The following is a 14,790-nucleotide window of genomic DNA, read 5'->3' on the forward strand; positions in this document are numbered from 1 at the left end:
TAGGCCCCTGGGATGTTTCCAGTCAACCTGTTCATTAATCTATCTCAGCATTGTGATTAATTAAGTATAAACTTTACCAATAAATTGACTAGCTTACCATAGGATGAACAAACAAAACAAAACAGTGGATGGATAGATTAGATAGATAGATAGATAGATAGATAGAGGCGGAGTAATACATCTTTGCGTACACAGACGATCTTGGCTCGTACAAAGACACCACAGATTTAACGCCGGGAGGCTTCACGCAGGCCGCGTTCAGGGACGCAGTGTATGTGTGTGTGTACGTGTGTATCGATGAGTGTTTGTGTCTGTACGTGTGTTTAAGTGAAGCATTGAAGTCAGCTCTCTGATTGCAGCAAACTTAGTTCACTTTGCGGCTAAAGTCACACAACTAAAGCGTCAACATGTGCGGAGTTGTGCGCTTGTTGTAAAGGCGATTTGCTGGGAGTTTGGGAGGTGACAGCAGCTCTGTTTGACAGGTACGTGCACCGGCAAGCGTCAATGTGCCAATGTGCCAATGTGTGTGTGTATAATGCGTGCAATGTGTACCGCAGAAAGTTAGTATTCGCGCCATTTTTTAATATAAATGTCAATAATAAATGTCTTTCTAGTCACTTTATGAGCCAACAGGTGAGAGGTGTCACTGTTACAGAACCTGCACCAACATTCATGGTGCCAACAGTAACTCAGACACGTGAAATTACACAAAAATAACTAGTTTAAAAAGGTTTATTGATCTTTTTTCAATTTCTCTTCATGTTAGTGCTGAAACCTAAAGCTACAGTAGAAATTGCTGAACTCCTTCCTTCATTAGAGGACACAAACAAAGCTTTCAGTGCTGTTCATGACCCCTTGGTTTGCTTTACTGGGCGTTTCTCAACCTCAGGTTTTTGCACATTTTAATGAGATACACTATACAATGAGGGAACACGATGAGAAGCGTAAGATCACTCCCGAATGACGTCCTTGTCATGATTATACACGTTTAAGAAGCTGATGAAATGACTTTGATCCTTTGTGTTGTTAGTTATTAGTAATGGCAAACCTAGTGCTTCCATGTGTTCTGTCCGTGTTGTGAGTCTGAAGTACTTAGAGGTGATTATCACCTATAGTAAAGGAGGGATAGAACACATCAAAGTTAAGAAATATGTGACAGACGTGTGCTGCTTAGCTTCACAGGGGCTCTTCTTGTTCCCACTTGTTGTGTATTATCGTTTTCTGTTTCTCTCTCTCTGAAACACACACTCGCGCACACACACACACCTGACACACCTGGCATGAGATATGAGGCCTGAGGGCAGCAGAATGAAGCCGTCTCCCTCCTACGCTGTCAACCTCATTTTGCCTGTGAACAGCCGTCCTGAATCTCACAATAACACACACACATACACACACTTTGTTGGAAAGAGAATCCTCGTCCTCGTAAACCAGGTTACAACAGTCGTGAGGGTTGTTAAATTAATCGTTCTTTGTATCTCTTCATCGTGTGTATCCAGTTAAACGTAATGGTGGTTGGTTTTCCAGTATAAAATCAGTCTAGACCCGCAGTCTTCTGAGGGTGCAAAGTCCAGCCCACCCTTGTACAGAACATTGTTGATACATCGTAAAGTTGTTCATGCATAGCACCGCATGGTTCTGTCTGTGTAATTGGGCTCCTGATGGTCCAGGATGCCAAGTCGTCCTATCTAATAAATGCTGTGACCTTCAGTGAGCACTAGGGTGATTGGCAGCTGAGTGGCAGGAATGAGAGTAAGGACCACCGAATCTGAGACCCTGGTTAGTGGTGGATTGTCCCCTACAGTTGGGAGTGAATTGCTACCCAGGTGAAGGAGTTCCTGATCAGAAGTAAGGGTATCAAAGTACCTTAGCTCCATGGGAGTTAGTGGCCAGATTGCATTTCCTTGTTGTCAGATCTCACCCTTAGAGACGTGGTGAGTCGTGTGGAATAGAACCCTAGCTCCTTCATGTTGAGAGTAGTTCTTGAATCTGACCAGGATGCCTGGACACCTGCCTTGGGGGGCATATCCAACTTGGAGGGAACCACACAGTCACCCAAGAAGAGTTTGAAAGCGTCAGAAGACAAAATATGAAATATACCCTGAAGGTTTCTTTCTCATTCTTTTCTCCTCACTAGGAAGGTGAACGATCCTGAAAGGAAGTTGGTATAATACTGAGCATGTTGGCTCACAGACCTCCGAAAGCATTAGAGCTCAAACCCTTTGTGACAGCTCTGACAGCTCGTGTTGATGCGATATGTGAGAAGGATTCAAAACTTCAGGACATTGTCTGTCAATACTGGCCTGATGCCCAGCAGGCGTTCAGCAGTACAGCGGGCTCTCTCCCAACAGGATGTCACAGCCTGCAGGAGTGTTGCACCACCTTCATACACAAGCAACAAAAAATATGAAAACACTTGATGACAGAGTTATTAAAGCTGGGATCTATAGGGTGTACTGTATCTTATAAGAGATATTGACAGACAGGCCTAATAATTTGGATTGAGGTCAGTGAGTTAGAATGCAGGTTCAGTGTCAGTTCAGCTCATTTTAAGAACTGAAAGTTTGAGTATAGTTCTGTTAAGGCAGTATATCTAATACATTTTTGTATGGGGTTAACTTCATGTTAACAGCATCATGTCATTGAAACACCATCCTGTATGTCCATTTATTCAGCCTTATAAATGTTTTAGTCTAAGTAAGCCACCTCTGCATGCATTTCCTCAAAGTATCATCTGCGATTATGCAACACCTTTAAGTCCCTCCACGTTTACAACCTCCACCTGCCTTCATTCCCGGGCGGACAAATAAGCACGAGCATATAAACACAGTGACGGATTGGCCAATCAAAACATGATTGTGTGCTTTCATTTGACACCAGAACAAACAAAACGTTGCATATTGCGGTTGAAGATATTGCGGCAACAGGTACTGCAAAGGTTGATTCAGAAATGATCCTCTATGCTACCTCATTTGATCCTCTCTTCGTTTCTTATTCAGATTTACTATATTGTACATTTGCTGACTTGTTAAAGCTTTCAAATGTCATCTCAACACCATGATGAGGTTGAAATTCATACAGAATATTGAGCAAATGGCAGAAACCTTTTAATTCCGTCTGTCTATTGTCTGTCTGAGGTTTGAAACTTGAAGCAATTCCTAAACATAGATATTAGTGTATAGAGTTCGGTATCCCTAACTATAGATTATTACGATCATTTTGGCAAACGCTTTTATCCAAAGCGACTTACCTTTGGATAAAGGGGGGGGGAGCAATTGAGGGTTCGGTGCCTTGCTCAGGGGCACCTCGGCAGGGGCTCGAACCGGCAACCCTCCGGTTCCCAAGCGGAAGCTCTACCCACTGAGCCACTGCCTCCCTAGAGGCATACATTAAGCATTGTGCGTTGTTGTTTTGTCCTTCCTGCGTTGTTGTTTCTCTCCCCTGCAAGCCGATGTCCACCCAATATTCCACACTTATATCAAACATTTACCATCTATGTGTTTCAAACAAGATGGATTATACCTACAACATCTTTCCATACAGTGGTGTGCCATTAATGTGATGATTAAGAACACAGACTACAGAGAGAGATGGATTTCCTGTAATGTCTCCTGCCCCTAGTGAGAGGAAAGATAATGTTTCTCTCTCCTCAGCTCAGGTACTGCCCTCCTCTTCCTCACTCACCAGCAGAGAAAGTGTTACTCGCCTGTGTCGTATCTCGTTACACCGCATCCACCGCAGCTCTGCTTTGTCCTCGGGAGAGAATATACTTGACCCAGCTTATATTAGTTGATATCTGATTACCTCATTGTAGCCTGAGTAATGGCTGGAGTACAACATTTGTTAAGTTTGTTATAAAAGAGAGTGCAGAGCTTTTCCATAAGAGCCACTCAAACAGGTAATGTTGTCAAATTCAGAGAAACCTAGTTCTCCTTTAGCTCCATTCTCTTCCCCCACTGGTTGGCTGACTTCATATCCATGTGCAAAGCCCTGAGAGTGCCCACTAATATGATTTTGGTTTATAACATTAAAGAGAATATAGATTACCATGTTCATATTTAAATTTTGGTTCGATTTTGAAGCCTTTACAATGATTTAATGTGCAAAACGACTCAGCACTTTGTCGATCTCATGCTTGCAGCACAAGGGATAACCGCCTTCTTTAATTAGTTTAGCCTCCATAACCGTAACCATAACCCTAAAAATGTGTAAAGGCCACATTATAATGGTCGGTGGTAATTGACCTATTGATTTCTTTTTTTTTTGCGTACCACTGGATGTCCATCAGAATATGCATTGAACTCAAACAGGCGACTTGGAGCGGCCTGGGAGAAGCGCCTGGGGTTATATAGGATAGAATACCCGATAATATGTGAAGGCGTTTCTCTGGCGCCGCCCCTGCTGTCTTGTTGTGTGGGAACAAAATAAAGGGTTGATAGCAAAATATGTATTTCCCCTAAAACCACATCGAAAAAGTTGGTCTCAGACAAAGACCATTGTCCATGTTCAAGAAGTTCTAGTAAACTTCAAGATGAGGTAATTCAAAACACTTTTTTTTTTATTTCTTGGTCAGTGGTGCCATGTTGACTTCATCAGTTGGGGGAGGGGCCGGGGTGTTTTGAATGAAAGGCCTTTCTGTTGACCGCGGAGTGCATGAATCAGCAGTGACGCTGCAATGGAAGAGACAGGACAGCCTCAATCAGAAGCTGCTTCATAAGAACAAATGCTAGATAAACGCTGGAAATATCTGTAAGTGTCTGTGCACAATTTGTATCAAAGCGGTGTCGTCTTCCTTCATCTTGCTCTATGTAGCACTGCACTGATGACTGATGACTTCACCGTGTAGCATCCCCACAGTCTTTAGGAACAGCTGTGATGTAAGGTAGATGAAAACCTGCATCTTTCTTTCACCAACCAACCCTGAGATACCTTTGAGCAAGGCACTTAAGTCATTTGGCATTCTTAATATACATTTGTGGAGTTCAGTGGCCTTTAGTTTTGGGTGTATGCGTCTGCGTGCGTGTGTTTTTCTTACACTCCCTTGGACCTGGGTGGTGTGTGTGTGTGTGTGTGTGTGTGTGTGTGTGTGTGTGTGTGTGTGTCAGGGTGTGAGCTGCAACTATAAACTGCCCTCTCCCTATCCTGCCCACTGAGAGAATTGAGTAACAGAAATATATAACCCACTGCCTTTGATGCGTTACAGTTTGTTGTCAATAGCTCATGTCAATAAATGAATGACATTCTCTGCAGCTGATTTCCACTTAAAAAGCTCCCTGACTGCCGAGTGCATTTGTGATTGGTGTGTGTCACTGTCCAGCATGCGCACACTGTGCATGGATAGCCCTTCACCGAGTATGAGTCTGATCCGTGTGTTTTCTGGAGGGACAAAGGAATGGTTTGTTGAGGAAGAATAGCTTGGTGTTTTGTCTTGTTGTCAGCTTTCTCCTCTGGCACTGTAGGCCCCAGCCCTCCGCTTTACTAGGTGGTGGGTTGGACTATGTCCTCGTGTGTCCGTGTGAATCGCATTGATTCATTCATGCCTCCCTGTCCTGCTCAGGGCCCCCTTGGGCATTCCTAACCCAGCCCCCAGACCTGGCTTTGGGACAGTGTCAAGTCAATTCAGATCCCGGAAAGATGGAAGTTGTTTCTGGTGGGAAGCCTACTATAGATTAATGATTCTGAAGGCTGTGGGGAACAAACCATTTAAATTTTGTGGCCTAAATTCTGTTAAACAAGGCTTGAATTGTTCCTTCAGGACGCTTATGAATGATCAAGTGGGCCTGATATTTTATCCAGATTGGTTTAACTTTCAGCTTGATCAGGGAACGATTATGAAAGAATTACTTCTCTCTTTGGTTAACTCAGGCCAGGTGTTGCTTCAACTGTGTGTGTGTGTGTGTGTGTGTGTGGGTGGGTGTTGAAAAAACCTGGCTTCCTGTTAATAGGGGTAAAGTTTCGTTCGGCTTGAAATAGAACAAAAGAAAAGAGGAAAGTAGCGGATGTCAGACTTAAATGCATTTCTTACCTGAAATTAATCTTTGTATGCTCTCCTGAAACATTATTATAAACTGCATGATTATGTTTAAAATCATTACCTGAAGCTCTTTTAATGTACTATTAAGGTCTTTTCAAATAAAGAAATGATCTGTTTTTACTTAAACGTACCATAAATCGTTGTTGAATCATATTTTGCATGATAAAATGCGACCAAATGTAGAGGTTTTGACATATTTCTTTGTTCTTGTAGTTTTTCCCTTTGCAGGCTGTGTTGTCCTGCAGACCGTAATCTAACCTTTTTGTTGATCATATCGCTTTTCCAGGCTTTTCCTGCAACTCGCTCCCAGGTTTGTGCTGGCTCATGGGGCGGAGATGAAATCATGTGAGCTCATGCTGACTTCACAGAGCCACCAGATGCGTCACCGGGCAAAATCTCACCTCGATGGATCGGGGGCCTCGACCTCACGTGGTTGACTTCCTGTCATCGACCTGAGATCAGCATCGGCGGTGTCAGAGCAGACTCTGAAGACGGAGCAACGAGAGGTTTCCATCGCTGTCGGCTGCAGGCAGGTAGGACTGTGCACGTGTGTGTACCCGTGTGCGTGTGTGTGTGTATGCGGGTGGTTTGTTTGTTTTTCAGCAGGTTTACTTGAAACATCCTGAACCGATGTTGACGAAAGAGGGTGGAGGGCTTCTGTTTCTTATGACCAACAAATTGATTTTGTTTTGTGACTACTTTGGGTGGATCAAATGCAGAGGAGGAAATGTAACCACAGAAGGAAGGCTGAGGTTTGGGCTGGAATGATTGTGTGTGTGTGTGTGTGTGTGTGTGTGTGTGTGTGTGTGTGTGTGTGTGTGTGTGTGTGTGTGTGTGTGTGTGTGTGTGTGTGTGTGTGTGTGTGTGAGTGTGAGTGAGTGTGAGTGAGTGTGTGAGCTATGAAGGCTTGAAATAGTCAGACAGTGACGGTGCAGAGAGCTCCAGAGACCTACGCGCTGTTTCCTCTGAATAGGAGCTATTCACCTCTGAATGCGGAGGAGAAGCGAACTCGAGAGATGCGGTCATCCGTGGGTATCAGTGCGTGTGTGTGTATGTGTGTGTGTGTGAGTTTAAGGTAGAGTGACAGAATGGTGAAGGAATCAGAAAAATGTTGTATTGCTCTTTGAGTGTAAATGATTTTCTTACTTCCACTCCTCATCCGCTATGTGTTTGTGCACCGAGAGGGACTTTGTTTACGTTCTAACAAACCCCTCTGTTCCTTATCACAAACCGACCCGCACACAGGATGCTCACCAGCCAGTCTCTCCACTGTGTGTGTGTGTGTGTGTGTGTGTGTGTGTGTGTGTGTGTCAGTACAAACAGAATCTAAGATCACAGTGTTTGAGTTTGTATGAGAGCTGAGTAGATGTAGGTGTGCATGTGTATCTGTGGATGCGTGCACTGATTACTGACTAACTTCCGGTTGTTGTGAAACACCTTATAAATAACCTAATGCTTAATGTTGCCACCAGGCTGGTTGTTCTCTTATCACAGCCAGACCATCCGTGTTTAGGCCTGTTAATGATTCTATAATTGGAACAGTATGCAAAGCAGGAGCAGCCTGGTTAAAGATGCTTATCTCCCGACACTAATAGTCACAGCAAGGTCACGCCAGGCCTCCTACCTCTGCTACATGGATGCACCTGGGCCTTCCCTGCACCTGAATGTATCACCTGGTGTCACAGCAGCTAGAGGAGCAGAGTCAGAAAGCATTAGAATGAAGAAGAAGAGGCAGAGAGAGGTGAGAGGGGGCGGAGCAGAGAGGAAGCTCCCAGAATAGCAGCAGTGAGCAGTGTGTGTGCTTTTTGTGGATGGTGACTCTGAATGCTTGGAGGGTCTTAGGGGCCCAGACTGACAGAGGAGAACATTAGGGGGGAGCCTTGGGGAGTGAAAGAGTGTATGTACATGTGTGTGTGTGTGAGAGAGATGATAGTGTTATTTTAACCCTGAACCTCCATCCGGCTGTCACCTCACACCCCCACTGCTGCTCTGCTCGCCTTACCCATCAATCAGTCTCCCTCCCCTCCATTTGTAAAGCATCTCACACTCCTCTGTTTTCCATCTCATTATCCTTCATCTTCAGCCATAATGTCTCTCCATAATCCTCTTCCTCTCCCTCCCTTCCTTTACACACACATACAGGTATTGCCTTACCAACCACCCCCAACCCCTCAAGCACAAGGCATGCTGTCCGGCACTTCCGGGTCTATTGTATGTTAGCTGTGTCGTTAACGCATCAAGTTGCGTTGATTAAATGACCCTGTAATAGATCACCTTGTGACACCGGCGAGTCACAGCAACCGGGCGAGAACGTAACCGGGTTTCTCGCAGGTTTCATTACAAGCTCTGCTAAACTCCTCAGATCATTTTCAGCTGTAATCTTTGAGTACGTCGTATAAAACCATCGTCTTCATCCAGACTCTCTGTAAGGTTTATATGTAGTTTTGTGGCGTATCAAATCAAAACAAATCAGATCGGGGGCGATACTGTGATGGAGCCTGATGAGTTGGACTGATCGGACTCGTCTATCAAGGTTGTTTTGGCTCTGTGTGCTTGTTTGTGTCTGGGGTAAAGGTTAGAATCTGACTCAGTATCTCATCATCGCTGTACAACCGCATTTATAGAAGTGTTCTGCTCTTTTATCTCTGTTCTTTTCAATTTTAACTGCATTCTCTCTCCCACACACACACACACACACACACACACACACACACACACACACACACACACACACACACACACACACACACACACACACACACACACAAACACACACACAAAGACAGACAGACACACACACACACACTGTTTTTGTCTGGGTCAAGGGGACCGGAAGAGCAGCTTGTAAATTAACTAGGCGCACACACACACACACACACAGTAGACAGCGATGATGCAATTCTGCAGTCTTTCCCGCAGGTCTGTGACAAAGCCCCCCCCCCCCCCCCCCCCCCCCCCCCCCCCCCCCCCCCCCCCACACACACACACACACACACACACACACACACACACACACACACACACACACACATACTTGCACGCCCACGCTTTCTCAAACAGCAAACTCACTAGAAGAATGTGCAATAAAAACAAAATCAAACCGGGTATCAGTGAAGCCACACAAACATGTTTAGGCCTCAAAATGAATGAGTGTAATATAATAGATGCCAGCTTTCATACAATCGCTATCTGTGAATATTTCGGATGTTTAGTTAAACTTACTGAGGCTGTTAGGAAAGAAGAGATACTGAATGGTCTGATTGAAAGCAGCTGATGGTAATGATGAATGTTCTGGTTCATCCCATGACTGCAGTGGATTGGGAGCATGGTATTGTGTCGTAAGCAAGCCAAAACACTAAACTACTATCTGTGGAGCAGATAGGGTTAATACTAACCCCGGTGTCCCCCATTGACAAAGTTTGAGAAGTAAACGCTCACTGTAGGAACAATGTAGCTTCCTACTCTTGAACTAAAGTAGTTCCCTCATTTACTGTAATTCTGGCTTGAACTTCATGTCTAAAAGCATGTTTATGTTAAGGCAGTGTCACTTTTCTCAGGTCACAGCACAATAACGCTTTCACACACTGCAAAGTCTTTCATTTGCATAGATTGTGCAGATTATGTTTTGTAACAGGACCCAGCCTAAAACCCAACACCTGGGGTGCTCATGCAAAGGCTATAACATAGATTACCATGTAAATATAGTGTGGTATGTTAATGTTCCAGCTATTGCCTGGTGTCCTCCTGGTGTCTCCTCTGTCCAGGTACTTCTATTACATCGTTATGAGTTTTGCTTGGACTGAAGCACCATTGCAAAGAACTGTCACGATACTATGTCATTAGAATAATGAGATAAATATAGCATGAATGTAGATAGATCAGATGTGTATCCAATCAGAATTGTTTAAAAAATAACTGAATAAAATGTTGTGACTGTAAATGCTTCGCTGCGTTTGGTTTCCTAACAGTTTCCTAACTGCCTCAGTCTGCCCCCATGTGGCCAAATGGAGAAACGCTACTGGTAGACTTGTCTCAATCCGATGTAGTTTCTTTGAGCTATAACCCAGAGTGACGCTTCATCTCAAGAGCTTTATGCGAAATAGATAGTTTTACTCACTTTTTACTGCCCTGCTAGAAATGATTCTGTACATCCACCAGTTTGACAATGATGAACATGCACCATCACACAGCTACACGCAGACCCAGTCTATGCTATGGCTGCAGATGGCGGCGCTGCAGGTACTAAACAGTTTAGACAGACAAGGAACCATATGTAGGATTTGACTTGAGTCCAGAACAGGAGGGTTGGCATGTGTGCCAGGGGTGTCAATGAGTTACTATGCTCAGTGTCACTTCAATGTCACTACACACACACTCACATACATACACACGCATGCTCAAAGCCCCTGTTATGATGTATGACCAGGCATCCAGATGGCAGTGAAACATAGAGAGATTTAAGCCTCTGATGGTTTGCATACCTCATAACCTGTGACCTTGGCTCCAACGCCAACCAGCACCGGCGTTCTGTCCTCCTGTCTCTCTAATCCTGTCCTCCGCTACCCAGCATTGCCCAGTGTAGCCCGGCAGGCCCCCCCCCCTTAAATCCCACCTGTTGAGCCTGCAGGGAGAATACATTGGACAGCTAATACCACACAGATACACGTGCCCCCTCATCGCTTCCTAGAAAGACATCATGGGGATTATGTAGCCTTGAGGACTATCTCTCAGTTACACACCGTAACACACACACACACACACACACACACACACACACACAATAAGACCACACTCTCCTACATGGACCAGTGCCTGCCCACAACAGATTTAGGTGAAGTGGAAATCTTTCTGAGAAAGATGTGACAAAAGAGGATTTGTGAAGGATAATATTTCTCCCCTGACAAATTGGTATGAAATATTGTTCATGCGAGTAATTTAATCCTTTTCCACATCCTGTCATTCTACAATATGCAGTGGACATACAGTGAAGAGGAGTGAAGCTATGTGAATGCTGGGGATATGCCTCCTGGATCACTGTTTATGACCTATATACTTGTTTAGACGCAAAGACCAGTGGTCCTAAATGTACACGCATAGCAAATCGCAACTTCTGCATAGAAACTGTTTTGTATGAAAAGCTCCGCCACCTCATTTGTGATGTCACCAGCTGTTCATTTTGGTTTACGTGTTTTGTAAGAATACTGTGTGTAGATGTTTCCTCTAGGCCTTGGATGTTTGAGCCACCACCATTGGTTCCCTGCTCTAAGAGTGGCAAAGCCGTACAATGCAACAGAAAGCTTCTGATCCCCTGAATTAGCAGTTCTTACCAGTTTTTGACAACTACAGTATGCGTGTGATGTTCGTCCTTTGAAGGTTAAGGTTTAGTTCGTCCCACATCTTTCTGCCTGAGCTCTTTGGCCCTATGCTGAGGAAACGATGTGAGGAAAGGGGGTTAGTTTTGAGGACATTCCATGTGGGTAGCAATTAATTTGGGCCATATAAGCCAACCAAAGTGCTAAGGCGGCTTTCATTGCTCTGCAGACCACACCCTGACCACAGAGACACCAGCTTCCTCATCGGGCCAATGCTAATTTGCCTTGTCAACATTTTCCCAGGAGTGGTGAAGTCACTGTAGTAGAGTCATTGGTCAATCTTAACTTCACTTTTTGTATGGTACATCATGAATCATCTAGCAGCATGGCATTTTTCCACCCTCCCTTGTGTGAAGTCAGACTAAATCAACAAAACTTGATCTCTGATCAGAGCTGGTTGGTGGGTGTTGCTACCTTGACTTACTGTAGAGGGTGAGGCCTTAGGGATTTAGGATTCTGACACTGTTTTCCACATGGAGGCCCACCAGGCGCAGGTCTGTAACCCTTTTACTGTAAACTCAGACCTCAACAAATAGACTGATAGATGGATCTATGTGTAGAACTGTTCTAATCTAATTTCAGTTAAAATTTGTACTGTACAAGTGATTGATTATCATAATTATTTGATTAATAGCGTTTAAGTTAAAGTTGGTCAACAATGAAGAACAGAAGGAAGACATTCCAGCCTTCTTTCTGCTGAATTGTGACACACTTACACACTCACACACACTCCTGCTGTAATGTTCAGTGACTACTCTGGTTATATTTCCTGTAGTAGACATCAGGGATCTCATCCAGCTCCTGTTCCAAAACTTATTGAAGCCCCCGTACTTGCGGTCTACCCACAAATGGTCGTAAAGAGACAGGAGAGACCCATGACTCCAGTTTTAAAGGCCTTTTAAAGGTCTCTTAAAGGCATTTTTCCAGGTTTCAGTGGCTCATGATGCTTCAGTCTGTTCTGTTACACCTCCAGCCGGTCTGCTTTCTCTGCTCCATCACAGGGACTGAGAAGGCGTTTTCATGTTTTAACAGGCTCTGCTTTATGTCTCCCCTGATGCTGGGTGGCTGACAAATGGGGGTGGTGGTGTCAAAGGGGGGACGGGTCCAGCTTTGGGTTTTAAAGGGGCTTTCCAGGTTTCCATACTAAAGCTCAAACACAGTATATAATGGAAGCAGAAAGTGTGGTGCTGTTCTTGTCATTTAAATGGGGGGGGAGAATTGTCAAATATTTTCAGAGAGATAACTTTATTGACAGCTGTTGCCTTAATTGTTGTATGCATGCATTAAATAGATGAGGGTGAAGTCCGTGTTTCCCTTCTGGCTTGGCTGCAGGGTTTCTGTATGTGGAGCTTTTGTTACGCCTGAGTGGCATCACAGCTCCTGTTCGACTCGGTGACCCGGCTAGAGATCCTCAGAGGTCCAACATTGTGGGACCTCAAGTCACCCCAAGTCACCGACACAAACACTCGCCATTAAGATCCAAGTAATGTGGAAGTGGTGATGTGTTGATTGCAACGTAAAACAGAAGTGAAGAAATTGTGGTGATTACTTTCACATCAATGTAGAGGTTGGCTTTATCATGATGATGATGATGATTAGAATGTTGAAGATGTGTCTGAAATTGCAATGCGTAGTGGCACAAGACAGTGGTTGTTCCATGCATGTTGTTGTTTGTGTTTGTTTGTCATGTAGCTCTATTTAAACTCTGTGAATTTAGATTTTTTTTAAATGTGATTCTTTGGAAAATTTTGCTAAATTTGCTGCAAAATTCAGGATTTCGATTTCAAAGAACAAAAAAGAAATTGTGAAATCCTGAGGGGACTATCTACTGTTACAGTATGATCATTTATGGATTGTGAGTTGTTAAATATGCATTGTGTAAAAAGACCAAATAGCTCCTCTACTGTAAATCCGGATGTATTCTTTGGAGAAAGCTCAATATTTTTCATTCAATAGGTGCTGCTCAGTATGGTCTGTTTCATCAGAAGGAGATAATAACAATAATTATAACGATGATGGTTAAAATGATGCGGATGGTGATGATGCTGCTCAGACCTGTTGTGCTGAGAGCAGCATGCGTGCTGATTCTCCTTCTTCTCCTGCTTTCACCTGAGTGGACATGGAGAAATGGATGGGAGGATAAACTGACAGAATGTTGGGGGTTGGTTTAACAGGAGGTGTTGTTGAGGCTGGCAAAGCAGGTTACAAGCCTCTGCGGTATGCATTGAGGGATGTGATTGGCTGCTACAGTGTCCAGCCTGACCAATAGGGATCAGAGATTCAGAATTCAGCTGTAAGTGAAGGAGGAGGAGGAGGAGGGGGGGGGGGGGGCAACACAACAGCAAACGGCACAGACCAGCAAACAAAGCAACATGCGCAGAGAAAGTGGAACAACAGAAATCACATTCATTTCATCTGTACGACTTCACACACCAAGTTTCTCTTAAGCGTCTCTGAAATGTGAGCAAAAAGTCAAGCAGCCTGAGGATATGGACAGAACTGGAGTGGATCCAGCCACAGAGAGGAGAATAAAGGAGTGGTGGTGTGGGAGGAAAGGGAACAGGAAAGAAGGAAGCATGTAGGATAAAACAGAAGGAAAAATGGAGAAAAGAAATGACTAAATGTTGGAGTGACATAGATGGCTTAATGAAATCTGAAAATGATTTCATTAAGGTTTGAGTGAAAGAATCAACAAGGAATTACTATCATAAAGAAGTGTTACAGCTGTGGTCAGTGGCACTCAGGATCTTGACTGTAATGGTGGTAATCACAGTACAGCTTAGGGAGACCAGGGACTAGTGTTAAACACACACACACACACACACACTCCTATTCACACACACGGTTCTTTTATTCCTTTTTCCCCCTCCATCCAGATGTCCACTCAGCATGGATCCAGATGGCCTGCCCTGCCCTCCCTATAGAGACGAGTTGCTTTTGACACACATATACGCACAAACACACACAAAGCAGCGTGGCCGTGTTTTTCTCCCTCTCACAGGGAAGATTAACTCTCCTCATTAAGGCTCCCCCCGCCCCCTCCCTCGTCTCTCCTCCCCCTCCCTCCCCCGTCGGCTCGCCAGCCGCGCTCTCATTGGCTGCTTCTATCGGGACCACCGCCGACTGGATCACCGTGACGACAGGACGTAGTAGAGTGGGGGGCGCTGGGGAGGAGGTGGGATGGATTGATGTCACCACCACTAATAGAGGAGGCGACCACTCGTCAAATCATCGAGCCGGAGCTGGAAATGAAAAAAAAAAATCAAGCAGAAGGGGGGGAGGCAAAGTGGGTTAGAGTGGAGAGGGGCTGCAAGCAGGAGAGGGGAAAAACAATCGCAGCGGCAAGGGATTAGGCATCAGCCGAGCAATCAGTAAGTGCATTTA

At 44.6% G+C, this 14,790-nt stretch overlaps 1 protein-coding gene across 1 annotated transcript in view; it reads left to right on the plus strand.

The window, feature by feature from the left end:
• The first annotated feature begins 212 nt into the window (after window positions 1-212).
• tnk2b (tyrosine kinase, non-receptor, 2b) overlaps window positions 213-14,790 on the plus strand; it is a 42,049-nt gene continuing 27,471 nt past the window's right edge. Inside the window, exons 1-2 of the mRNA XM_076162240.1 lie at window positions 213-482; window positions 6,321-6,567. The gene's annotated coding sequence lies outside the window, so the exon portion shown is untranslated. The remainder of the gene's footprint in view (window positions 483-6,320; window positions 6,568-14,790) is intronic.

The sequence above is a fragment of the Genypterus blacodes genome, unplaced genomic scaffold (genome assembly GCF_046128005.1).
Source record: "Genypterus blacodes isolate CSIRO-AG114 ecotype Tasmania unplaced genomic scaffold, CSIRO-AGI_Gbla_v1 ptg000120l_1, whole genome shotgun sequence".
NCBI classification, from domain to species: Eukaryota; Metazoa; Chordata; class Actinopteri; order Ophidiiformes; family Ophidiidae; genus Genypterus; species Genypterus blacodes.